Source organism: Amblyraja radiata, chromosome 2, assembly GCF_010909765.2.
Source record: "Amblyraja radiata isolate CabotCenter1 chromosome 2, sAmbRad1.1.pri, whole genome shotgun sequence".
Classification (NCBI taxonomy): domain Eukaryota; kingdom Metazoa; phylum Chordata; class Chondrichthyes; order Rajiformes; family Rajidae; genus Amblyraja; species Amblyraja radiata.
Window position 1 is genome coordinate 117,718,506 of NC_045957.1, and position 25,140 is coordinate 117,743,645.

Sequence of the window (25,140 nt, forward strand, 5' to 3'; positions counted from 1 at the left end):
CCTCCCTTCACTCTCCTCCTGACCCCTCTCTCCCTCTACCCCCTTCCTCTCTCCATCGCCCTCCTCCCATCTGCCCGCCCCCTCCCCTCCACCCCCTTCCCCTCCCCCTCTCTACCCCCTCCCCTCCACCCCCTTCCCCTCTCTACCCCCCCCTCTCTACCCCCTGCCCTCCACCCCCTTCCCCTCTCTACCCCCCCCCCCCTCTCTACCCCCTCCCCTCCCCTCCACCCCCTTCCCCTCCCCCTCTCTAACCCCCTCCCCTTCCCCTCCCCCTCTCCACCCCCTCCTCTCCACCCCCTCCTCTCCACCCCCTCCTCTCTACCCCCTCCTTTTCCTCCCCGCTCCTCTCCCCTCTACTCTCTCTTCTCCCCTTCCCTCCCCCTTCCCTCCCCCTTCCCTCTATATTCTCTCCCCCTCTACCCCCACTCCCTCCTTCCCCCTCCTCACTACACCCCCTCCCTTTCCCCCCTACTCTCTCCACTCTCCCCTTCTCTCTCTCCCGTCCCCCCTCCTCTCTCCCCTCCACTTTCACTCCCCCTCCCTCCCCTCTCTCTCTCTCTCTCTCTCCCACTCCTCCCTCCCCCTCTCCATCTCGCTCTCCCCCCCCCCTGCCCCCCATCTCTCTTCCCCTCCACTCCCTTCCCCCCTCTCTCCCCTCCACTCCCCCTCCCTCCCTCCCCCCTGCTTCTTTCTCTCCCGCTCCCCCTCTGCCCCACACCCCAGCGCAGGAGCCGGCGAATGGAACCAGAGGGGATGGAGCTGGTCTGCGATGCGTTGGCGGTTTAGTCGGGACTCACAGCGCGCGGCAACAGCAGCAGAGGCCGCGAGCGCGGGCGTGGCGTGGACCCACGCGAGGCCGCAAGCTGCAGCTTCAGTGGGGAAGGGAGTGGAGGGGAGGGGGCGGGCAGATGGGAGGAGGGCGATGGAGAGAGGAAGGGGGGAGAGGGGGGAGAGAGGGGTCAAGAGGAGAGTGAAGGGAGGGAGGGGGGGGGGGGGGGAAGAGAAAGGGGGTTGAGAAGTGGAGGGAAGCCGGGCGAGCGACGGTGCTGCGAAAAGCAGAGAGAGCCTGGGGGGAGAGAGAGAGCTGTAGTACAGGGCCCTACTCTAGTTAGCAATGTTACAAAATTTTGAGATTTTAAAAATCAAGTCTGCAATTTATCCCATCAGATAAAGCATAAAAATAAGTTTAATTTGACACCTAATTCACTTTCATATCTCAAGTATTTAAAAAGTTATGGCCATTTTCATACTGGGAAATGAGCATCTTGTTCCCGATTGATTTTCTATGGACATAACAAAAAAGCTGTGATCGTGAACAGTCAAAAGCCCATAACTTTCTTAAAAATTAAGAGAACTGAATGAAATTTTCAGTTATCATAGATTGAAGCATTCTGAAACAAATATAAATTAATCTTACTTGGATGACCTGAAATTAAAGCATATAATTAGTTAGTTACCTAATTATAGCTAATTTCAGACTTCAATTACTAGATCTAAACATCTATCCATTTCTTAATAAATGATTAACATTTTTAAATAGCCTAAATGTCCAAATAATATTCATAAATAATTCACAATAAAACATGATTTTTAAATCTAATTTACATTAATTTATAGACCAAATGGAAGGAATTTAGTGTTCAATTGCTGTAAATAAATGCCCATTTAAATCAGCTTTCTAGTGGGATCCTGTGAACGCGCTGGTTTAGAACGTTCACATTGCGGTAGATTTGTGCCCCAAATGCCCAGAAAAATACTGCGGGACATAATGGGCCCAAAATGAGCTACTCGCAATATTAAACTTTGTATAAAGGGATCTTTAGAAGCCCTTTTTAATGTAAAAATATACAGCATACCTTCAATTATTTGCTTTATGAGACCCTGCGGTTGCTGGCGGTCGCGGGTTTAGAGATTGATTTTTAAACTACTATAACTATTTTACGAGGCCTTTAAAACTAATAATAGCTTTTGCGACGGGGTCTTCCAGCGATTTTTCGTTAATAATTAACTAGGCTGAACATCTTCGATTTGAACAGCCTAGAGAAAATCGCGTTTTAAACCCGCCCCCCTCTAAACGGCGCCAAAATCGCGCACACCCGCATCGGCAGATTTTCAGCGACGCTTCAGGTAGGCTTTGCAACATACCTACTCTAGTACAAAGCTCTCGGCAGCTCTCGGGTTCTCTTTGGGAAAGCCGAGCCGTGGCGCGAGCGTACTGTTGTCAAGCAGGAAAGGGTTCAAGGAAGATTTACGAGGATGTTGCCGGGACTCGAGGGACTGAGCTATTGATAGAGGTTGAGCAGGCTGGGATTCTATTCCTTGGAGTACAGAAGGATGAGATGTGATCTTATAAAGATGTGCAAAATCATGAGAGGAATAGATCAGGTAGACGATCTTGTCCAGAGTAGGGGAATCGAGAACCAGAGGACAGGGGAAAGAATAGGAACCCGAGGCGAGGTGGGGAAAGAATAGGAGCCTGAGGGGTAACATTTAACTTTTTTCACACAAAGTGTGGAGGGTGTGTGAAACGAGTTACCAGAGGAGGTAGTTGAGACCTTTTTTGAGTGTCTGGTTTCTCTGTACTCAGAATCTGGTGAGGTCATGCCACAGTTATATAAGACTTTTGTGAGGCCACAAGGTTATGCAGGTTGCTCATGCATTCCCTGAAACAGTTTGCCCTACAGAGAGGGGCGGCACAGTGACAGAGTTACTTGGCTTGGTATAAAAAAGTAGACAAAAATGCTGGAGAAACTCAGCGGGTGAGGCAGCATCTATGGAGCGAAGGAATAGGTGACGTTTCAGGTCGAGACCCTTCTTCAGACTAATGGGCAGGACCTACACAGTGAATGGTAGGCCTCTGGGCAGTGTTCCAAAATAGACTTCCCAGAATGCAATGCATCACATTTCTCTCTGTTAAATTCCATCAACCATTCCTCAGCCCACCTGGCCAATCGATCCAGATCCTGCTGTCACGGGGAGAACATACAATCTCCGTACAGACAGCACCCGAACCCGGGTGTCTGATGCTGTGAGGCAGCAACACTACCGCTGCACCATCGGGCTGCCCGAATGATGTCTGAAGGCGGGTATAAATGTTAATTGGCCCTAATGTGTGCAGGACAGTGTTAATGTAAAGGACCGCTGGTCGGTGTGGACTCGATGGGCCGAAGAGCCTGTTTCCGCCTTACCGTGTGCCTATTCCCATATCATGTATCTGTACACTGTGGATGGCTTGATTGCAAGCACATATCACCTTTCCGCTGACTGGACAGCACGCAACAAAAGCTTTTCACTGTACCTCGTTACACATGACAATAAACTGAACTGGGCTGAACTGTATGACTCTATGACCCTAAATGTTGGCTAACCAAGATTCCGACATTTGATTAGCCTTCATACATGCCATTCTAATATGTTCTCGTGGAGTTAATCGGCTCCCCCATTACTCTGAGTGAGGGTGGGGAATCTGTGGAATTCTTAGCCACAGAAGGCCGTGGAGGGAGTCAGTGGATATTTTTAAGGCAGAGATCTTGAATAGAATGGGTGTCAGAGGTTATGGGCAGAAGTGGGGAGAGATAGAGCAGTCATGATTGAATGGCGGAGTAGGCTTGATGGGCTGTATGGCCTAATTCTGCCTTGAGAGTTAGATCTCGCTCTTAGGGCTAATGGAGTCAAGGGATATGGGGAGAAAGCAGGAATGGGGTACTAATTGGGGATGATCAGCCATGATCATATTGAATGGCGGTGCTGGCTCGAAGGGCTGAATGGCCTACTCCTGTACCTATTTTCTATGTTTCTATGCTCCTATCACATGATCTTATGGTCACTTATGAAGATCCAAAGGGAAAAAAAATAGTGAAAATGGTGGATACAGAGCATTGCTTGTCACATCCATGAAAGCCTAATGAACCCTTACAGTACATAGATCACAGAAGTATATAATTTTCCAGTATCATAACACTCCTCTAAATGGCACGAGATGACACATCAGTGCATGTTGCATAAACTGCTATTTTGTTCCTCAATTCAGGCAGATGATTTAACTTGCACAAGGCTCGGAACGACAGTAAACAGCCAGCGACCTCAAACAACACAGGCGATCACAGCAGCATCGTCACCAAGAAGAGGAATACATTGGGTAGACACATAAGACACATGAGTATAGAAGCTGGGATGTAATGTTAAAATTGTACAAGGCATTGGTGAGGCCAATTCTGGAGTATGGTGTACAATTTTGGTCGCCTAATTATAGGAAGGATGTCAACAAATTAGAGAGAGTACAGAGGAGATTTACTAGAATGTTGCCTGGGTTTCACCAACTAAGTTACAGAGAAAGGTTGAACAAGTTAGGGCTTTATTCTTTGGAGCGCAGAAGGTTAAGGGGGGACTTGATAGAGGTTTTTAAAATGATGAGAGGGATAGACAGAGTTGACGTGGAAAAGCTTTTCCCACTGAGAGTAGGGAAGATTCAAACAAGGGGACATGACTTGAGAATTAAGGGACTGACGTTTAGGGGTAACATGAGGGGGAACTTCTTTACTCAGAGAGTGGTAGCTGTGTGGAATGAGCTTCCGGTGAAGGTGGTGGAGGCAGGTTCGTTTTTATCATTTAAAAATAAATTGGATAGTTATATGGATGGGAAAGGAATGGAGGGTTATGGTCTGAGCACAGGTATATGGGACTAGGGGAGATTATGTGTTCGGCACGGACTAGAAGGGTCGAGATGGCCTGTTTCCGTGCTGTAATTGTTATATGGTTATATGGTTATAAAGTCACTTGCCCAGTGTAGGGGAATCGAGGACCAGAGGACATAGGTTCAAGGTGAAGGTGAAAAGACTTAATAGGAATCTGAGGGGTAACTTTTTCACAAAAAGTGGTGGTGGGTGTATGGAATGAGCTGCCGGAGGAGGTGGTTGAAGAGAGACACAAAATGCCAGAGTAACTCAGAGGGACAGACAGCATCTCTGGATAGAAGGAATAGGTGACGTTGCGGGTCGAGATCCTTCTTGCAGCTTTACAGCTCTTGCAGTGCCTACGGCTGCAGTCTGTACAGTTTGTACGTTCTCCCTGTGACCTGCATGGTTTTTCTCTGAGATCTTCGCTTTCCTCCCACACTGTGAGCAAATTTGGGCTCCATATCTGAGGAAGGATGTGCTGGCTCTGAAGAGGGTCCAGAGGAGTTTGACAAGAATGATTCCAGTAATGAGTGGGTTAGCATATGATGAGCGTTTGACAGCACTGGGACTCTACTCGCTGGAGTTTAGAAGGTTGAGGGGGGGACCTCATTGAAATGTACAGAATAATGAAAGGCCTGGATAGAGTGGATGTGGAGAGGATGTTTTCACTGGTGGGAGAGTCTAGGACCAGAGGGCACAGCCTCAGAATAAAAGGGCGTAGCTTTAGGAAGGAGATGAGGAGGAAGTTCTTTAGTCAGAGGGTGGTGAATCTGTGGAACTCATTGCCACAGAGGGCTGTGGAGGCCAAGTCAGTGGATTTTTATTTATTTTTTTTAGAAGTACAGTAAATTACAATAATACACATCAGATATATCTTATTACATTTGTTGTACCACTTCGTTTTTCGAGCTTTAAAAAAGATAGAAATAAAAGAAGTAAGGAAAGTGAGCAAGAATCGTGAAGGTGCAGGAAAGTATTGGGAAAAGAAAGCCCCTTAGGGAAGAAGTTAGAGAAGGAAGTAAAGAAAGGAAATAAGACCCTAGAAAGAAAAGAAAAAAAAAGGAAAAACAATCGCTCTATTGTAACACAAAACTCGCAAAAAAGGATATACCAACCGTGTTTTTTTTTTAATTTAATTTTATACCCCCCGTTACCAGATCCTGGTACCATTTATATTTTAAATTACTATTGCACCTTATGCTTGTAATAGTTCCATAAATGCAGACCACGTCTTTTGGAAGTGGTCTGCTTTGCCTGCTAGGAGGAGTCTCATCTCTTCCAAGTGTAGTGTTTCGAACATGTTTGAAATCCACATTTTTATTGTTGGTATTGGAGCATTTTTCCAAAGTTTGAGTATAAGCTTGTGGATATTTTTAAGGTAGAGATAGACAAATTCGTGATTAGAACGGGTGTCAAGGGTTATGGGGAGAAGGCAGGAAAATGGGATTAGGAGGCAGAGATCAGCCATGATTGAATGGTGGAGTAGACTTGATGGGCCGAATGGCCAAATTCCACTCCTATAACTTGTGAACATGAACTTGTGAACTCCAAAGAAGTACATGTTTGTAGGTTAATTGGCTTGGTATAAGTGTAAATTGTCCACAGTGTGTGTAGGGTAATGTTAATGTGCAGGGATGGCTGGTCGGTGCGTTTCCAGGCTGTATCGCTAAACTAAACACAATTAAAGTAAATACTCAGTTGTAGCTCAGTCTACACAAGGGAAACGGGATGTCTTATACAAACCGATGGAATGAGTTCGTCATAGAGTGATACAGCGCGGAAACAGGCCCTTCGGCCCAACTTGCCCACATCGACCAATATGTCCCAGCTACACTAGTCCCACCTGCCTGCGTTTCGTCCATCTATTAATATATAAAACTCTCGCCCAAAATTCCGAAACGGAACTCCGTCCGGCTGTCACATTTCTTCCATTGATTCCCTGCAACTCCGAAACTGGACGCAGAATCGCCGACATCTTTTCCATTTCGGTAGAGATTTCACTTTTCTTTCTAAGTATCCGCTCCTCATTACATTCCGTCGTGTTTAAGTACACGTTTTTAATCAAATCCTTCCCCCCCCCCCCCCAATATTTCAAAACTAAACTGGCTTCACACCCACAGAACCTTCACCAGCCCCAGCCCCTGCTGAACGTTCCATCGTGTGATGTCACAATGCCCAATCTTCACATATGTCCAATCGGAATGGATCCATTTACATATGCCTATGCAGGAGCCCCAGCCAATGGTGAACGTTCCATCGTGTGATGTCACAATGCCCAATGCTCAAAGACATCGTTGCCATAGAGAGGGAGTACAGAGAAGGTTCACCAGACTGATTCCTGGGATGTCAGAACTTTCATATGAAGAAAGACTGGATAGACTCGCCTTGTAATCGCTAGATTTTAGAAGATTGAGGGGGTATCTTATAGAGACGTTTAAAATTCTTAAGGGGTTGGACAGGCTAGATGCAGGAAGATTGTTCCGGATGTTGGGGAAGACCAGAACAAGGGGTCAAAGTTTAAGGATAAGGGGGAACGCTGAATCGCCGACATCTTTTCCATTTTGGTAGAGATTTCTCTTTTCTTTCTAAGTATCCGTTCCTCATTACATTTCGACGTGTTTAAGTGTACGTTTTTAATCAAATCCTAACCCCCCCCCCCCCAATATTTCAAAACTAAACTGGCTTCACACCCACAGAACCTTCACCAGCCCCAGCCCCTGCTGAGCGTTCCATCGTGTGATGTCACAATGCCCAATCTTCACATATGTCCAATCGGAATGGATTCATTTACATATGCCTATGCAGGAGCCCCAGCCAATGGTGAACATTCCATCGTGTGATGTCACAATGCCCAGTGCTCATAGACATCGTTGCCATAGTGACAGTACAGAGAGTCAGATGTGGGCCGAGGAGCCTTCAAGACAACATGAGATGTTCCCATATTGTGTGAAAATATTTACGTCATTCACCCCTGAACCTCGATAAGAACACCACCTGCACATCTTAATTAAATTAGAGAAAAACGGAAAAGAGGTCGGGCATTTACACTTTTAAGGCTCTGTGTGTGTCGAAGCTTCGTGTGTGTGATGCCGCACCGCTAACCCCCCCACCACCCCCCCCACGCGTTGCCGAGACGGACCCGACTTCGACGACTTCAAGATACGATATTTTAAGACGGCAGGGACCCGACTTCGACGACCAAATCTCCCCTGGGGGCTACAGGTAGGGAACGGTCTTTATGCACTTTTCCAACTCTGTGTGTGGGGGTGGTTAGTGTGTGTGAGGCGCCCGCCCCCCACCCCCCCCCCCCAGTGGGGGCTACGGGTAGGGAACGGCTGCGTTGGGGGATCAGACCCAACGGGTTTGCCATTGGTCGTCGTGTTTAAGTGCACGTTTTTAATCAAATCCTAACCCACCCCCCCCCCCCCCCCATATTTCACAACTAAACTGGCTTCTCACCCATAGAAGCAGCACCAGCCCCAGCCCCTGGTGAACGTTCCATCGTGTGATGTCACAATGCCCAATGTTCAAATACATCGTTGCCATAGAGGGAGTACAGAGAAGGTTCACCAGACTGATTCCTGGGATGTCAGGACTTTCATATGACGAAAGACTGGATAGACTCGGCTTGTACATGCTAGAATTTAAAAGATTGAGGGGGTATCTTATAGAAACTTACAAAATTCTTAAGGGGTTGGACAGGCTAGATGCAGGAAGATTGTTCCAGATGTTGGGGAAGTCCAGAACAAGGGGTCACAGTTTAAGGATAAGGGGTAAATCTTTTAGGACCGAGATGAGAAAAACATTTTTAACACAGAGAGTGGTGAATCTCTGGAATTCACTGGCACAGAAGGTAGTTGAGGCCTGTTCATTGGCTGTATTTAAGAGGGAGTTAGATGTGGTCCTTGTGGCTAAAGGGATCAGGGGGTATGGAGAGAAGGCAGGTACAGGATACTGAGTTGGATGATCAGCCACGATCATATTGAATGGTGGTGCAGGCTCGAAGGGCCGAATGGCCTACTCCTGCACTTAATTTCAATGGTTCTATGTTTCCCTCTCCGAAACCCCTCTCCCACCCATCCCTCTCTCCCCCACCCCCCCTTCCCTCTCTACGCCACCCCCTTCCTCCTACCCCTCTGTCCCTCTTCCATCACTCCCCCTACCCCTCTCCACCTCCCTCTCCACTCTTTCCCCTCTCTCCCCCACCCCTCTCCCCCTCCCTCCCTCCTTCCCTACCTCCCCATCCTCCCCCTCCACCACATCTATCTCCCCATCCCCCTCTCTCACCTCCTACCCCGCTCTCCTTTCCCTCCCAAATCTGTCCCATTTCCTCCACCTCCTCTCCCCCCCCTCCCCTCTTCACATCCCCCTCCCTCCCCCCACCTGTGTGTTTGGGGGTTGGTTAATATGGGTTTGATGCCGCAGCCCCCCCCCCCCCCCCCCCCCCTGCAAAACGCCGTTGGGGAAACAGACCCAACGGGTCTGCACTTGGTCTAGTATCCCTCTAAAACTGTCCGATCCATGTACCTGCCTACACCTTTCTTAAACGTAGCGATAGTCCCAGCCTCAACTACCTCCTCTTGCAGCTCGTCCCATATCATCCTTTGTGTGAAAAAGTCAGATTCCTATAAAATCTTTCCCCCTTCACCTTAAACCTATATCCTCTGGTTCTAGGTTCCCTTACACCGGCAAGAGACTATTCCTCTCATAGTTTTGTAGACCTTTATAAGATCACCCTCATCCTCCTGCGCTCCAAGGAATAGTCCTGGCCATTCAATTCCCCTCCTCTGGGCAAGGGACTAAAAGCTTTGGTATTAGTGGTATTAGTATCGGTGGGCAGGAAATAGCTGTGTGGCATGGTGGCGCAGCTGGTAGAGCTGCTACCTCCCAGTGCCAGAGACCCTGGTTCAGTCCTGACCTCAGGTGCTGTAGAAACATAGAAAATAGGTGCAGGAGGAGGCCATTCAGCCCTTCGAGCCAGCACCGCCTGACATTCTATTAGCTTTCTTCACTGCCTGCTCTGCCTGCACGCCAAGGACACCCAGGTCTCGCTGTACCTCCCCCTTACCTAACCTAACCCCATTGAGATAATAATGTGCCCCCTTGTTTTTGCCACCAAAGTGGATAACCTCACATTTATCTATATTATACTGCATCTGCCATACATCTGCCCACTCACTCAACCTGTCCAGGTCACCCTGCAACCTCCTAACATCCTCTTCGCAGTTCACACTGCCACCCAGCTTTGTGTCATCCGCAAACTTGCGAGTGTTGGTCCTAATTCCCTCTTCCAAATCATTAATATATATGGTAAACAGTTGCGGCCCCAACACCGAGCCTTGCGGCGCTCCACTCGCCACTGCCTGCCATTCTGAAAAGGACCCATTCACTCCTACTCTTTGCTTCCTGTCTGTCAACCAATGTTTTATCCACGTAAACACCCTACCCCAAAACCATGTGCACTTTGTACGTTCCACATATGATATGCATGGTTTCCTCCAGGTGCTCCGGCATTTTGTGTCTATCTTCGGTGTATTTTCAAGAGAGAGTTGGATTTAGCTCTAAGGGCTATCGGGATATGGGGAGAAAGCAGGATCAGGGTACTGATTGTGGATGATCAGCCATGATCATAATGAATGGGCGGTGCTGGCTCGAACGGCCGAATGGCCTACTCCTGCACCTATTTTCTATGTTTCTATGTTTCTAAACCGGCATCAGCAGTTCCCTCCTACATTATGTTATAATATCATCGGTGAACAATTTCTAGCGGTAAGCAATGCCTAAAAAAATCGCTCTAGTTGCAAACAGCAGTGCATGGCTTAAACGATCACCTCTCATTGTTTCCGCTGAACATTTCTTATTTCAATGTCACATTTAAAAGCATACTCAACGGTTTCTAAAAATACTCCAATAACAGCCTCCAATAACAGTAATTGCAGGTTGCCTCATGCTCCTGATCTTTCTCTTTTTTTTAAACTTTCATCCCAGCCACAGGAGCTACGCCGAGCATGGTAATTATCACAGGAGTGACGTTGCTTAGCATTATCTGCAACCTATTGCTCTTTTATCGACTTGGCATTTCTTTCCCATTTGTTAGACTGGATTTCTATCGGTTTTGTTAAGCTTTTAAGCTTGGTAAAGATGGAGGGTGTCGATTCTGGAGAACACAACACTTGATATTCTGCAACGCAATGATGCAGCGATTGCTCGTAATAGAACCCAGAACAATACAGACACAAAACAGCTGGAGTAACTCAACAGGTCAGGCGGCATCTCTGGAATAAAAGGAATACTTGATGTTTCGGGTCGAGACCCTTCTTCAGACAGGCAGTCTGAAGAGGGGTCTCGACCCGAAACGTTAAGTATTCGCTCTGTCCGCCTGAACCTATCTGATCCCCCCGTTGCTGTACACTTTAATTCCCCTTTCCATTCCCACAGTGACCTTTCTGTCCTCGGTCTCCTCCACTGTCAGAGGGAGGCTAAGCACAAATTGGAGGAACAGCATCTCATATTTCGCTTGGGCAGCTTACAGCCCAGCGGTATGAACATTGCTTTCTCTCTTGACCCAAGTCACACCAGCTTCTCGTTTTCACCCAACAAACAGCTAACAATGGCCAGTTTCCTTTATCATAGTTACTTTTTTGCATATCTTTCATTCATTGTTCTTTATCTCTCCACATCACTGTCTATATCTCTCGTTTCCCTTATCCCTAACCAGTCTGAAGAAGTGTCTAGGCCCGAAACGTCACCCATTCCTTCTCTCCAGAGACGCTGCCTGTCCTGCTTAATTAAATCAGCATCCGCAGTTCCTTCCTACACATGTCTGCGCCAACCAACGATCACCCCGTACACTCTGATTGCTGTCATACACTCTGAGTGTGCACGCTGGCGCGGTAAGGCAGCAACTCTACCGCTGTGCCACCTTGCTGCCTGAATAGCCAGGGATGTGGAGAGGATATTTCCACTAGTGGGAGAGTCTACGACCAGAGGGAACAGCCTCAGAGCAAAAGGACCTTCCTTTTTGGAAGAAGATGAGGAGGAATTTCTTTTGACAGAGGGTGGTGAATCTGTTGCCACAGAAGGCTGTGGAGGCCATGTCAATGGATATTGTTAAGGCAGAGATAGATAGATTCTTGATTAGTACGGGTGTCAGGGGTTACGGAGAGAAGGCAGGAGAATGGGGTTGAGAGGGAAAGATAGAACAGCCATGATTGAATGATGGGGTAGACTCGATGGGCTGAATGGCCCAATTCTCCTCCTATCTCTTATGGTATGAGCTGCCTACTGCCACCTCCACAGATGCTGCCTGACCAGATGTCGCTTGATTAGTACAGGTGTCAGGGGTTATGCGGAGAAGGCAGGAGAATGGGGTTGTGAGGGAGAGATAGATCAGCCATGATTGAATGGCAGTAGACTTGATGGTCTGAATGGCCTAATTCTGCTCCTAGAACATATGAACTTATGACCCACCGAGTTCCTCCAGCACAAGATTCAAGGCTGCATTTTGAGTTCCTTGGACAAAAGTTGATGTTCCTTTGCCCAAGTAGGAGTGAACGGGTCATTTTCAGAATGGCAGGCAGTGGCGAGTGGAGTGCCGCAAGGCTCGATGTTGGTGCCACTACTGTTTACCATATATATTAATGATTTGGAAGAGGGAATTAGGAGCAACACTAGCAAGTTTGCGGATGAAACAAAGCTGGGTGGCAGTGTGAACTGTGAAGAGGATGTTAGGAGGTTGCAGAGTGACCTGGACAGGTTGAGTGAGTGGGCAGATGCAGTATAATATAGATAAATGCGAGGTTATCCACTTGGGCGACAAAAACAAGGGGGCAGATTATTATCTCAATAGGGTTAGGTTAGGTAAGGGGGGGGGGTGCAGCGAGACCTGGGCGTCTTTGTACACCAGTCACTGAAAGTTGGCGTGCAGGTACAGCAGGCAGTGAAGAAAGCTAATGGAATGTTGGCCTTCATAACAAGAGGATTTCAGTACAGGAGTAAAGAGGTTCTTCTGCAGTTGTATAGGGCTCTGGTAAGACCACATCTGGAGTATTGTGTACAGTTTTGGTCTCCTAATTTGAGGAAGGACATCCTTGTGATTGAGGCAGTGCAGCGTAGGTTCACGAGATTGATCCCTGGGATGGCGGGACTGTCATATGAGGAAAGATTGAAAAGACTAGGCTTGTATTCACTGGCGTTTAGAAGGATGAGGGGGAATCTTATAGAAACATATAAAATTATAAAAGGACTGGACAAGCTAGATGTAGGAAAAATGTTCCAAATGTTGGGCGAGTCCAGAACCAGGGGCCACAGTCTTAGAATAAAGGGGGGGGGGGGGGGGGGGGGCATTTAAGACTGAGGTGAGAAAAACTTTTTCACCCAGAGAGTTGTGAATTTGTGGGGATTTAAGAGAAAGTTAGATAAAACTCTAGGGGCTGGTGGAATCAAGGGATATGGGGAGGAGGCAGGCACGGGTTATTGATTGGGGACGATCAGCCATGATCACAATGAATGGCGGTGCTGGCTCGAAGGGCCGAATGGCCTCCTCCAGCACCTATTTTATATGTTTCTATGTAAGATTCAAACATCTGCTGTTCCTTATGTCTCCATCCTTCATCCTAAACTGTGGGCTGAGGAATTTCCTTTAAAACAGATTAAATCAACATTGAATTCTTGCAATAACTTCAATACATTTGTGAAATTACTGCAGCATGTACAATTTATTCATTACATGGTTTCAAAGAGGTCTTGTAACTTACAGAAACCCACTCTAGTCAACTGGGAGTATCCATTTTCCTACTTGGATGCTTGCAACTGGGATGTCCATAACTTTTATCCACAATCGAGTGATTTATTGTCACATCCCAGATAGAACAATGAAATTCTTACTTGCTGCAGCACAACAGAATATGTGAACATAGTGCACTGTAAACTATATAATAAACGAGGGAGAAAAGAAAGTTCAGTGTGTGTATATATGTGTGTATATATGTATGTGTATATATTTATATGTGTATGTGTATATATATATATATTTTGTGTGTCTATATGTGTCGGTGGGGTCGCTGCGAGCTGGCTACGCTGCCAACAGCGTGTTAGTCATTTTCTACTTTTTTTGTTTTTTTAGTATGTCCCAATGTGTGTTTTTAATGTTTCTCGGTGTGTCTTGTGTGGGGGGTGGTGTGGGGGGGTAAAGGGGAAACCGCTTCGGTCGCCTACTCCACGGAAAGGCAACTTTTTCCATGTCGCCTCCCTCGCGGCCTAACACAAAGGATCGGTGCGGCCTTTCCCGGAGACGGGCCCGGTGCTTCAGCAGCGGGCGCAGCGTAGACCTTTTCATTGTGGAGCCGGCGAGCCCTCGCCGGGGGTCGCCAGTAGTGAGCACTCTGATCGCTGGCCTGAAGCCACCGCATCTACGGAGCTCCAGCTAGCGCGGCATCCGGAGCCTGGGATCCCTCATTGGGGACCCCGGAGGAGAAGAGCTCCGACCGCTGCCCCGCGGCCTACTTCTAACCGCGGGAGCGGCGGGGACTTACCCTCCGGAGCGGGATCCCTCGCCGGGGAGGATTCCTGGAGAAGAGTTCCGACCGCCGGCCCGCGGCCTACAACATCTTTTGAAGCCGCGGTCTGCAGTGCTTCTAACTGCGGCGCGGCAGGGACTTTAGATCTTCGACCGCCGGCCTGCGACCTACACCATCTTGAAGCCGCAGTTTCCGGTAGGGAAGCACCGATTCAGGACTTACCTTGTCTGCACATCTGGCCGCCCGTAGCGGCGACTGTGGAGGGTTATGGTCCAAATCACGGGGGGAAATGGAGGAGGACTGACTAAACCAGGCACGTGCCGTGAGTAATTACTCAAGGTAGGCAGGCGGCTTTTTTTTTTTAATCTTAAACCGCGCATGCGCAGATTGTTCTCTCCTTAAAAATAAAAAATAAAAATAAGTAACAATTCAATTTGCCCAAGGCTTCTAAATCACCATCATTTTTAAATTACTGAATGGGTGGGGGACGGAGGATGAAGGCAGGTGGAGAGATGGTGGGAAAAACGGGAGCACACCGGGACGTTGAATCAGTTGTCATCTTATTGAATGACAATACTAATTCAAGGGTCCAATTGAAGGGAGAGTTCCTTTCACAGCATGTGGAGAGACTGTGCCACGGGATTAAGTTGCGGGGAGGGCAGGATGTTGAAAAGGAGGGGGTCGGAGATCATATCAGACTCACTCACCGCTGCCGCAGTGCTCCGGATACACGGACAGCAGAACCGGCTGCCACTTCAGCGCCTTCTGCTGGCCCGCTCACCTCTGGCAGTGTTCTCCGTCTGAACACCTCTCTCCTGCCGCTCGCCGGCTTCACTCATGTCAGCCGCTTCCTGCAAATCCTTAAATTCCCACAGCCGAGTAACCTCAATTGGTCCATTGAGCGCGCTGTCGGAATTTAAGGCGGGAAGTCGGATGACATTGTAGGATGAGAGTATGTACTGTATATATATATATACACCCTTCTTCAGACTGAGAGTCAGTGGAGAGGGAGACAAAGAAATAAGGAAGGGTAAGGTGAAAACAAGACATCAAAAGAGATGGTGCTCCAGGAAAATGTAGAATAGATCATTGTTAGCCAGGAGAAGGTGACAACAAAGCAAACAGAGATAAAATATAATCGGGGACTGTCAGACTGATGACAGACTATATATGTATATATTATATATACACACACACACACACACACACACACACATATATGTACACATAAAACAAACATTAAAAGTGCAATAATAGTTATGTAGTTCAGAGTTTATTTGGAGGAGTTTATTTAATAGGCTGATGGCTGCGGGGAAGAGCTGTTCCTGAACCTGTAATCATGTACACACTTAGAAAGGCAAAGAGGAACATGCCCCAGGAAACATCTTCGGACAAAAGCAATGAAAAACAAAGACTAAGTTGGAGTGTGGGAGGAAACCAGAGCACCCGGAGAAAACCCACGCAGGTCACGGGTAGAACGTACAAACTCCTTACAGACAGTACCCGTGGACGGGATCGAACCCGGGTCTCTGGCGCTGTAAGTGCTGCCGTTTATTTCTTTAAAAGACACAATGCGAGTTTGGAATAAAATGAAGTACTGTACTGTTATTAAAAATATTTCACTGACATGGCCCGAGGAAAAATATAGCAGCAGCTGTTTTATTAACACTAAGGGCTGCCAACTTCCCTGGTCGATCAGTGGGTGGAGATGGAAAGTGCTTGTCAGCACTGGGCCTGTACTTGCTGGAGTTTAGTAGGATGACAGGACACCTCATTGAAACTTTCTGAATAGTGAAAGGCCTGGATAGAGTGGATGTGGAGAGGATGTTTCCACTGGTGGGAGAGTCTCGGACCAGAGGTCTTAACCTCAGAATTAAAGGACGTTCCTTTAGGAGGGTGGTGAATCTGTGAATTTCATCACGATTTAAAGCTGTAGAGGCTGTCAATGGATATTTTTAAGGCAGAGATACATAGATTCTTGCTTAGTATGGGTGTCAGGGGTTATGGGGAGTTTAGTTAGTTTAGAGACACAGCGCGGAATCAAGCCCTTTGACTCACCGAGTCCATACCGACCAGCGATCCCCGCACAATAACACTATCCTACACACACTCGGGACAATTTTAAATTTGTACATTTATACCAAGTCAATTAACCTACAAACCTGTAAGTCTTTGGAATGTGAGAGGAAAACAAAGATCTCGGAAAAAAACCCACATAGATCACGGGGAGAACGTACAAACTTCGTACAGATGGCGCCCGTAGTCAGGATCGAACCCGGGTCTCTGGCGCTGTAAGGCAGCAACTCTACTGTTGAACCACCGTGCCACCCTTAAAGAAGAAGGCAGGAGAATGGGGTTAGGAGGGAGAGATAGATCAGCAGTGATTGAAGTGCGGAGTAGACCTGATGGGCCGAATGGCCTAATTCTGCACCTCTCCCATGACCTTATGACCTAATGAATGCACACGGGGGGGTATAATTGACTCTCATGTAATTTGTCACAATGGTCAGGAGGTGTAGGAAGGAACTGCAGATGCTGGTTTAAACCGAAGAAAGACACAAAATGCTGGAGTAACTCAGCAGGATAGGCAGCATCTATGGAGAGAAAAATGGGTGACGTTTCGGGTCAAGACTGAAGAAGGGTCTCGAGTTGAAACAACACCGATTCCTTCTCTCCAGAGATGCTGCCTGTCCCGCTGAGATACTCCAGCATTCCGTGTCTATCTTTTGTTACAATGGTCTGTTGATGCATGTGCTGAAAATGCACATTGAAATAGATCAATTTGCAACTCGCTAGGAGTTTGGTCAGAAGATTGACGCAAGATGCTGGAGTAACTCAGCGGGACCAGTAGCATCTCGAGAGAGAGAGAAGGAATGGGTGATGTTTCGGGGTCGAGACCCTTCTTCAGACTTTGGTCAGGCCCCATTGAGAGTCTTATGCACGGAAACAAGTCCTTTGGCCCTAAGTCCGTGCCAATCAAAATGCCCCATCTACTCTAGTCCCACCTGTCCCTGTCTTTAACCAGCATCTACAGTTAAGCACAGCAGTACAGTTGCTGCCTCACAGCATTAGAGACCCGGGTTCCATCCTGACTACGGGTGCTGTCTGCACGGAGTTTGTACGTTTCCCCCGTGACCTGCGTGGCTTTTCTCCGGGTGCTCCGGTTTCCTCACGCACTCCAAAGACATGCGGGTTTGTAGGTTAATTGACTTCGGTAAAGATTACAAATTGTCCCTCGTGTGTTTTAGGATAGAGCTAGTGCGCAGGGATCGCTGGTCATCGCGGATCGGTGTGCTTATGGGCTTCTTTCCGCACTGTATCTCTCAACGAAACTAAATTTATTGTGATAAATCACAGGATCTAGGAGTGCAGGTGCATAATTTGTTGAAAATGACACCTCAGGTAGATAGGTTGACCAGAAAGGCTTTTGGCACATTTGCCTTCATCAGTCAGAGTATTGAGCGTTGAAGTTGGGAGGTCATGTTGCAGTTGTATAAGACGTTGGTGAGGCCGTATTGAGTTCAGTTCTGGGAACCATGTTAAGGGAAAGATGTTGTCAAGCTGGGAAAGGGTGCAGAGAAGATTTACGAGGAAGTTACCAGGGCTAGAGGGGGTGTATAAAGGGTTTAGGAGGGGGCTGAGAACACATCCTTACAGGGCACCAGTGTTGAGAATCATCGTAGAAGATGATTTGGAGAGAGAGAACCACACAGTGTGGAAACAGGCCCCTCGGCCCAACTTGCCCACACTGGCCAACATGTCCTATCTACACTAGTCCCCCCTGCCTGCTAGTGACCCATATCCCTCCAAACCTGTCCTATCCATGCACCTGTCTAACTGTTTCTTAAACGTTGGGATAGTCCCTGCCTCAACTACTTCCTCCGGCAGCTCGTTCCATACACCCATCACCCTTTGTGTGAAAGAGTTACCCCTCCGGTTCCCATTGAATCTTTCCCCACCTCACCTTAAACCTGGTTCCTGATTCCCTTACTCTGGGCAAGAGTCCCGATCTATTCCTCTCGCGAATTTGTACACCTCTATAAGATCACCCCTCATCCTCCTCCAGCACTCCAAGGAATAGAGTCCTAGCCTGCCTCAACCTCCCCCTATAGCTCAGGCCCTCGAGTCCTACCACAACCAGGGAGCAGTGCTGAACTACTATCTGCATCCGATGACCCTTGGACTATTTTTAACCGGACTGTGCTGGCTTTACCTTGCACTAAATGTTATTCCCTTATCATGTATCTGTACAATGCAAACGGCTCGATTGTACAGAGCCCCTAGTGAGACCACACCTGGAGTATTGTGTGCAATTTTGGTCCCCTAATTTGAGGAAGGACATTCTTGCTATTGAGGGAGTGCAGCGTAGGTTTACAAAGTTAATTCCCGGGATGGCGGGACTGTCATATGCTGAGAGAATGGAGCAGCTGGGCTTGTACACTCTGGAGTTCAGAAGGATGAGAGGGTATCTCGTTGAAACATATAAGATTGTTAAGGGCTTGGACACTCTAGAGGCAGGGAACATGTTCCCGATGTTGGGGGAGTCCAGAACCAGGGGCCACAGTTTAAGAATAAGGAGTAAGCCATTTAGAACGGAGACGAGGAAACACTTTTTCTCACAGAGAGTGGTGAGTCTGTGGAATTCTCTTCCTCAGAGGGTGGTGGAGGCCAGTTCTCTGGATGCTTTCAAGAGAGAGCTAGATAGGGCACTTAAAGATAGCGGAGTCAGGGGATATGGGGAAAAGGCAGGAACGGGGTACTGATTGAGGATGATCAGCCACGATCACATTGAATGGCGGTGCTGGCTCGAAGGGCCAAAATGGCCTACTCCTGCACTTATTGTCTATTGTCTATTGTAATCACGTATTGTCTTTCTGCTGACTGGTTAGCACGTAACAAAATGTTTTTTGCTGTACCTCGGTACACGTGACAATAAACTGCACTGAAACTGAACTGAGTCCTGGCAACATCGTGGTGAGTGGTTGTTCAAATGAACAATCAAGGCCTTGAAATTAACGTGCATATCAGTGCATTCACACAAAGCATTTGAAAGAAACTAACGGATGTTAAATAGCTTCCTGACAACTGTTGCGAGAGTTTGGTCCAAGCTTGTAGCCACTCTGAATGCTCCTTTGTGGCACCGCAATGCTTGTGCCATGCCAAGCATGCTTACGTAATGCAGATTGCTACATTGGAATTGCCAATTTATTATTGCACAGTGTAGTTTACTACTTTAGTTTAGAGTACGGCACGGAAGCAGGCCCTTCGGCCCACCAAGTCCGCACCGACCAAGCGATCACCTGTACACTCGTTCTATGCTATCCCAGTTATGCATACTACACACTAAGGGCAATTTACAGAGGCCATTTAGCCTACAAACCTGGACGTCTTAGGAGTGTCTGGCTAAACGACACTAACACCACCCTACACACACTAAGGACAATTTACAATCTTCACCATTGTGCCGAGAGGTACTGTTTGTGGATGATCAGCCATGATCACATTGAATGGCGGTGCTGGCTCGAAGGGCCGAATGGCCTACTCCTGCACCTATAGTCTATTGTCTACGAAAGCCAATTAACCTATAGACCTGTAGGACTTTGGATGCCGACAAAACGCTCATCATGCGTTAACCCATTCATTCCTGGGATCCTACTTGGCCGGTGGATCGCTGGCCTGTGCGGCCTCGGTGGGCCGAAGGGCCTGTTCCCGCGCTGTATCTCTCGTCTAAGTAAACTAAACGTGTAAAAGGTCAAAGCGCCCTGAGGTTTCCCATCCGCAACACCTTGATTTACGTCTCGTGTCCCTGCAGTCTGTCGAACCTGGGCTCACTTTGCATTTCGCTCGCTACTCACCAGCACTGCAAGTGCACCTTTGAGGCTTGGTGTCAGACGCTGTTTGCTTAGCTGTGGCCCCTCCAGAACCAGGGGCCACAGTTTAAGAATAAGGAGTAAGCCATTTAGAACGGAGACGAGGAAACACTTTTTCTCACAGAGAGTTGTGAGTCTGTGGAATTCTCTGCCTCAGAGGGCGGTGGAGGCAGATTCTCTGGATGCTTTCAAGAGAGAACTAGATGAGGCTCTTCAAAATAGTGGAGTCAGAGGATATGGGGAGAAGGCAGGAATGGGGTACTGATTGGGGATGATCAGCCATGATCACATTAATAATAATAATAATAATAATAATAAATTTTATTTGCGGGCGTCTTTCAAAGTCTCAAGGACACCTTACAGAAATTAACAAAAGAGAAAAAACATATAGTCGGAGTAAAATAAATAATAAGGACATCACCAATACACAAATTAAAGACAGAAATCGCTCCAAAGACAAAAAATCAAAAAACACAATGTGAAGAGAGAGCAGCGGCAGCTAAAGCGCGCCAGCGTCCACTCTCCCTTCCGACAGCCATCTTGGACACAGACTAACATATTAACTTACACACACAAAAATCATCCCCCCACAATGGTTACCACTGTTGGGGAAGGCACAATGTCCAGTCCCCATCTCCAGTTCTCCCAAAGTCAGGCCTATTGAGGCCTCCGCTATTGCCTCTACGGAGGCCCGATGTTCCTGGCCGTTCTGGCCGGGTGGTGTTGCCCCGGCGTCGGGAGAGTCCTCTCAGCGGCTGGGCCACCTGGAACGGCCGCTTCCTAGCTGGGGAACGGGGCTTCCGAAGCCGACAAGGCCGCGCCGGGTTGGAGCTCCCAGGCTCCCGATGTTAGAGTCGGCGCCACCTGCTCCGCTCCACAGACCCGCAGCCCGGAGGTGTTGATCTCGGCGGTCACAGCTCACCAGAGCTCCAGCGCGTCGATCCAGCGCGGCGACCCAGGCAAGGCATCGCCCGCTCCGCTCCGCTGGTAGGCCACGAGGACGGGTCGACGGGCAGCCCGGAGAAAAAGCTGCCTAACCGACCAGGTAGGGACCTAGAAGTATAATTACCCCCTACCCCCCACATTAAAAAGACAATTTCTCCAACAGACGACAGATGGCACAATGGGCTAAGTGTTCGGCTGGCAACCAGAAGGTAGCTGGTTCGAATCCCGCTTGGAGTGCATACTGTCGTTGTGTCCTTGGGCAAGACACTTCACCCACCTTTGCCTGTGTGTGTCCTTGGGCAAGACACTTCACCCACCTTTGCCTGTGTGTGTGGATGTAATTATGTGAAGCACTTTGGGGTCAATGCAAGTTGACTAAAAATGTGCTATATAAATAAAAAATAAAATTAAAAAAAAAACAGACGCAGCACAGGACTTACTAAAAACTTCCCAAAAAAAGTGAATTAAACGGACAGCTGCTGGTTAGCAGCCGTTCCCCAAGATGGCTCCTCCTCCTTGAATTGAATGGCGGTGCTGGCTCGAAGGGCCAAATGGCCTACTCCTGCACCTATTGTCTATTGTCTATTGCTAACTCCCTGTGAACTATCGTGGAACATTTTGCTGAGTTCAGGGAACTTTTTAAACACAATGCCACTGCTATTGTCGATGAAAAATATTACCGGCCAGAAACTCTCCCTCGCTCTCCACACGTACTACTGAAGTGAAACCAACAGTTTCCTTTAGCAGAGGTAGATCGATTCTTGATTAGTACGGGTGTCAGTGGTTATGGGGGGGGGGAAGGCAGGAGAATGGGGTTAGGAGAGAAAGATAGAATGATTGAATGGCGGAGTAGACTTGATGGGCCCAATGGCCTAATTCTACTCCTATCACATGATCTTATGATCAATGGATTTAAATTTATTGCTGTGTGGATGGAAAAAATGTCGAATTGGAGAGAAAGTAGGTTTAGATACAGTAGCTTTTCCTCGAGACATGTAATATAAAATATCTGAAACTGCTATTTTTTTCCAATTAAATACTTTCTCCGCTTGCCAATAACTTCACATCCACATATATCATGTTAATGAAAACATCCATATGCCTGTATATATTTTGGATTTCCTCTCAAAGTGGTCAAATTTCCTACAATAAACTTTCATTTCGATCACCGTCTACAGTAACGCCGAGCATGTTTCTCTCAATCCGTTTCCAAGTATTTACTTTAATTTAGTTTAGAGATACAGCGCGGAAACAGGCCCACTGAGTCCATAACTAACAGCGATCCCCACACATTAATAACTACCCTACGCACACTAGGGACATTTTCACATTTCACACCAAGCCAATAAACCTACAAACCTGTACGTCTTCAGAGTGTGGGAGGAGACGGAGGATCTCGGAGAAAACCCACATGGGTCACGGGGAGAACTTACAAACTCCATAGACAGGCGCCCGTGGTCAGAATCGAACCCGGGTCTCTGGCGCTGTGGGGCAGCAACTCTACCTCTGCGCCACCGTGCCGCCCTAATTTCCGTATTTGCCCATATTTCTTGAGCCCCTTCAGATCAAACTGTGTCCGGTCCGAGGTCTGGCTGAAGGGAACTCCAGAGGGGGTAGGTGGTTTGTAGGCACAGTTCAACCAAGTGCTGTGTGAATGTAGTTGAGGCTGGGACTATCGCAACGTTTAAGAAACAGTTAGACAGGTACATGGACAGGACAGGTTTGGAGGGATATGGACCAAGTGCAGGCAGTTGGGACTAGTGTAGATGGGACACGTTGGTCAGTGTGGGCAAGTTGGGCCAAAGGGTCTGTTTCCACGCCGTAACACTCCATGACTCTATGCTAGCACGTATACTACCTCCTCCGGCAGCTCGTTCCATACACCCACCACCCCTTTGTGTAAAAAGACACCCCTCATGTTTCTATTAAATCTTTCCCCCCTTTCACCTTAAACTTATGTCCTCCGGTCCTCGATTCCCCAACTCTGGGCAAGAGACTCTGTGCGTCTACCCGATCTATTCCTCTTTCCAAAGCGGTCAGCACTGACATTGCGAGTTAGTTTAGTTTAGTTTTTTGTCACGTGTACCGAGGTACAGTGAAAAGCTTTTGTTGCGTGCGAACCAGTTGGCGGAAAGACAACACATGATTACAATCGAGCTGTCCACAGCCCCCCACCACCACCCACACTCAATCTGAAGAAGGGTCCTGACCTGAAACGTCAGCTATCCATTTTCTCCAGAGATGCTGCCAGACCCGCTGAGTTACTCCAGCTTTTTGCGTCTATCTTTGGTATAAACCAACATCTGCAGTTCCTTTTGACTTGAGATTTTGCTGTCCCGGCCTTTGCTCGTAAATAGTGTAACATGATCGCAGAATTAGCCCTTAAAGGCTGCGAAAATATCACAAAATGATTGGACCCTCTATTGCTTTAATCACTGATGTATAAAGCAAATCTACAGCCTGTCATCGCCTTTATGAAACTGTTTATTAAGAAACAATTAACAGTTCCGTGTTCAATCACATGATATTTTCATTAGGCCAAGTAACATGTGGAACCGTTTATACCCCACATTAGAAAGCATTACAAAGGCGTTACTCTGGCAACCAAGCACCTGAGGAATAACCAGTGAGTAGCTCACTGTTCTGACAATTGGTTATTGATGAATTTATTAAGGTGCGAGAGGGGGAACCGTTAACGGGAACCTGAGGGGCAACTTTTTCACACAAAGGGTGGTGGGTGTGTGGAGCGAGCTGCATGAGGAGGTAGTTGAGGCAGGGACTATCGCAACGATTAAGAAACATTTGGACAGGTCCACTGGAATGGCTCGATTGTGATCATGTATTGTCTTCCCGCTGACTGGTTAGAACTCAACAAAAACTTTCCACTGTACACGTGACAATAACCTAAACTGAATCTGAAGGTACATAGATAGGACAGGTTTGGAGAGTTACAGGCCAACGCGGGCAGGTGGGACTAGTGTAGTTGGTCGACGTGGACAAGGGTCTGTTTCCACACTGTATCACTCTATGATTATATTAATGTGTAAGATGAACAAAATCACCTTTTGATTTGTGTATGATGGACTGGTTTTCTGTAAAAAAAACATTTTTCATAACTGCCCACTGACGCCATTAATCTGTTTTACATTCCACAGGAGAGTTATCCCAAACATAACAACATTTAATGGACATTTGGACACTTGGACAGGTTCTGTGGTGCAGCAATGGAATTGCTGCCTCACAGCACCAGAGACCCGGGTTTGATCCTGACCACGGGTGCTGCCTGTACGGAGTTTGCACGTTCTCCCCGTGACCTGCTTAGGTTTCCCTCCGGGTGCTCCAGTTTCCTCCCCACTCCAAAGACATGCGGGTTTGTGGGCTAGCTGGCATCTGTACATTTTATTTATTTTTATTTTATTTAACCTTTATTTAACCAGGAGAAGTCTCATTGAGATTAAAAATCTATTTTACAAGAGAGTCCTGGCCAAGACAGGAGTGTGGCCTGTTGTTCTCCCACCACCTCCCTCACGGCCGGCCCCCCACGCCGGGCCCACTGGCTTTGGTCAAAATTGTCCCGAGCATGTAGGATAGAACTCGTGTACAAGTTGGGCCGAAAGGTCTGTTTTCAAGCTGTATAACTCTATTTGAACAGGTACGGCGCGGTGGCGCAGCGGTAGAGTCGCTGCCTTACAGCGCCAGAGACCCGGGTTCGATCCTGACTACAGGTGATGTCTGTACAGTGTTTGTACTTTCTCCCTGTGACCCTGTGGGTTTTTCCGGGAGCTCCGGTTTCCTCCCACACTCCTAATGCGTGTAGGTTACTAGGCTAAATGGGCTCTGTAAAATTGCCACAAGTGTGTAGTTATACCCTTTATCCTGTATCTGTACACTGTGTGTGCAGCTTATGGGTGGAAATCCCGGGGGGGTGAGGGGGAGGGGGGGTGGGGGTGTCCCCCATGTTTTGCGAGGTGGGGGACAATCCCCACATGTTTTCTTATGTATGTCGAAATGTAACTTAGGCCTATTCCCCAGCCCCTTTACCCCCCTAAGTGCTCGCACACACCACGGAAGCTACACTCTTCCCAATTAAGGCAGTGCTAACTGCAATTGTCCTATCATGCGTACGTAGGC

The 25,140-nt window shown here is 47.7% G+C and overlaps 1 long non-coding RNA gene across 1 annotated transcript; it reads left to right on the top strand.

Annotated features, from left to right (window-relative positions):
• The first annotated feature begins 11,842 nt into the window (after nt 1–11,842).
• On the top strand, nt 11,843–16,470 carry LOC116984618. Its single transcript, XR_004415084.1, has 3 exons — nt 11,843–11,946; nt 15,660–15,666; nt 16,458–16,470. It is a non-coding gene; the product is annotated as an uncharacterized LOC116984618 (long non-coding RNA).
• Nucleotides 16,471–25,140: the final 8,670 nt, after the last annotated feature.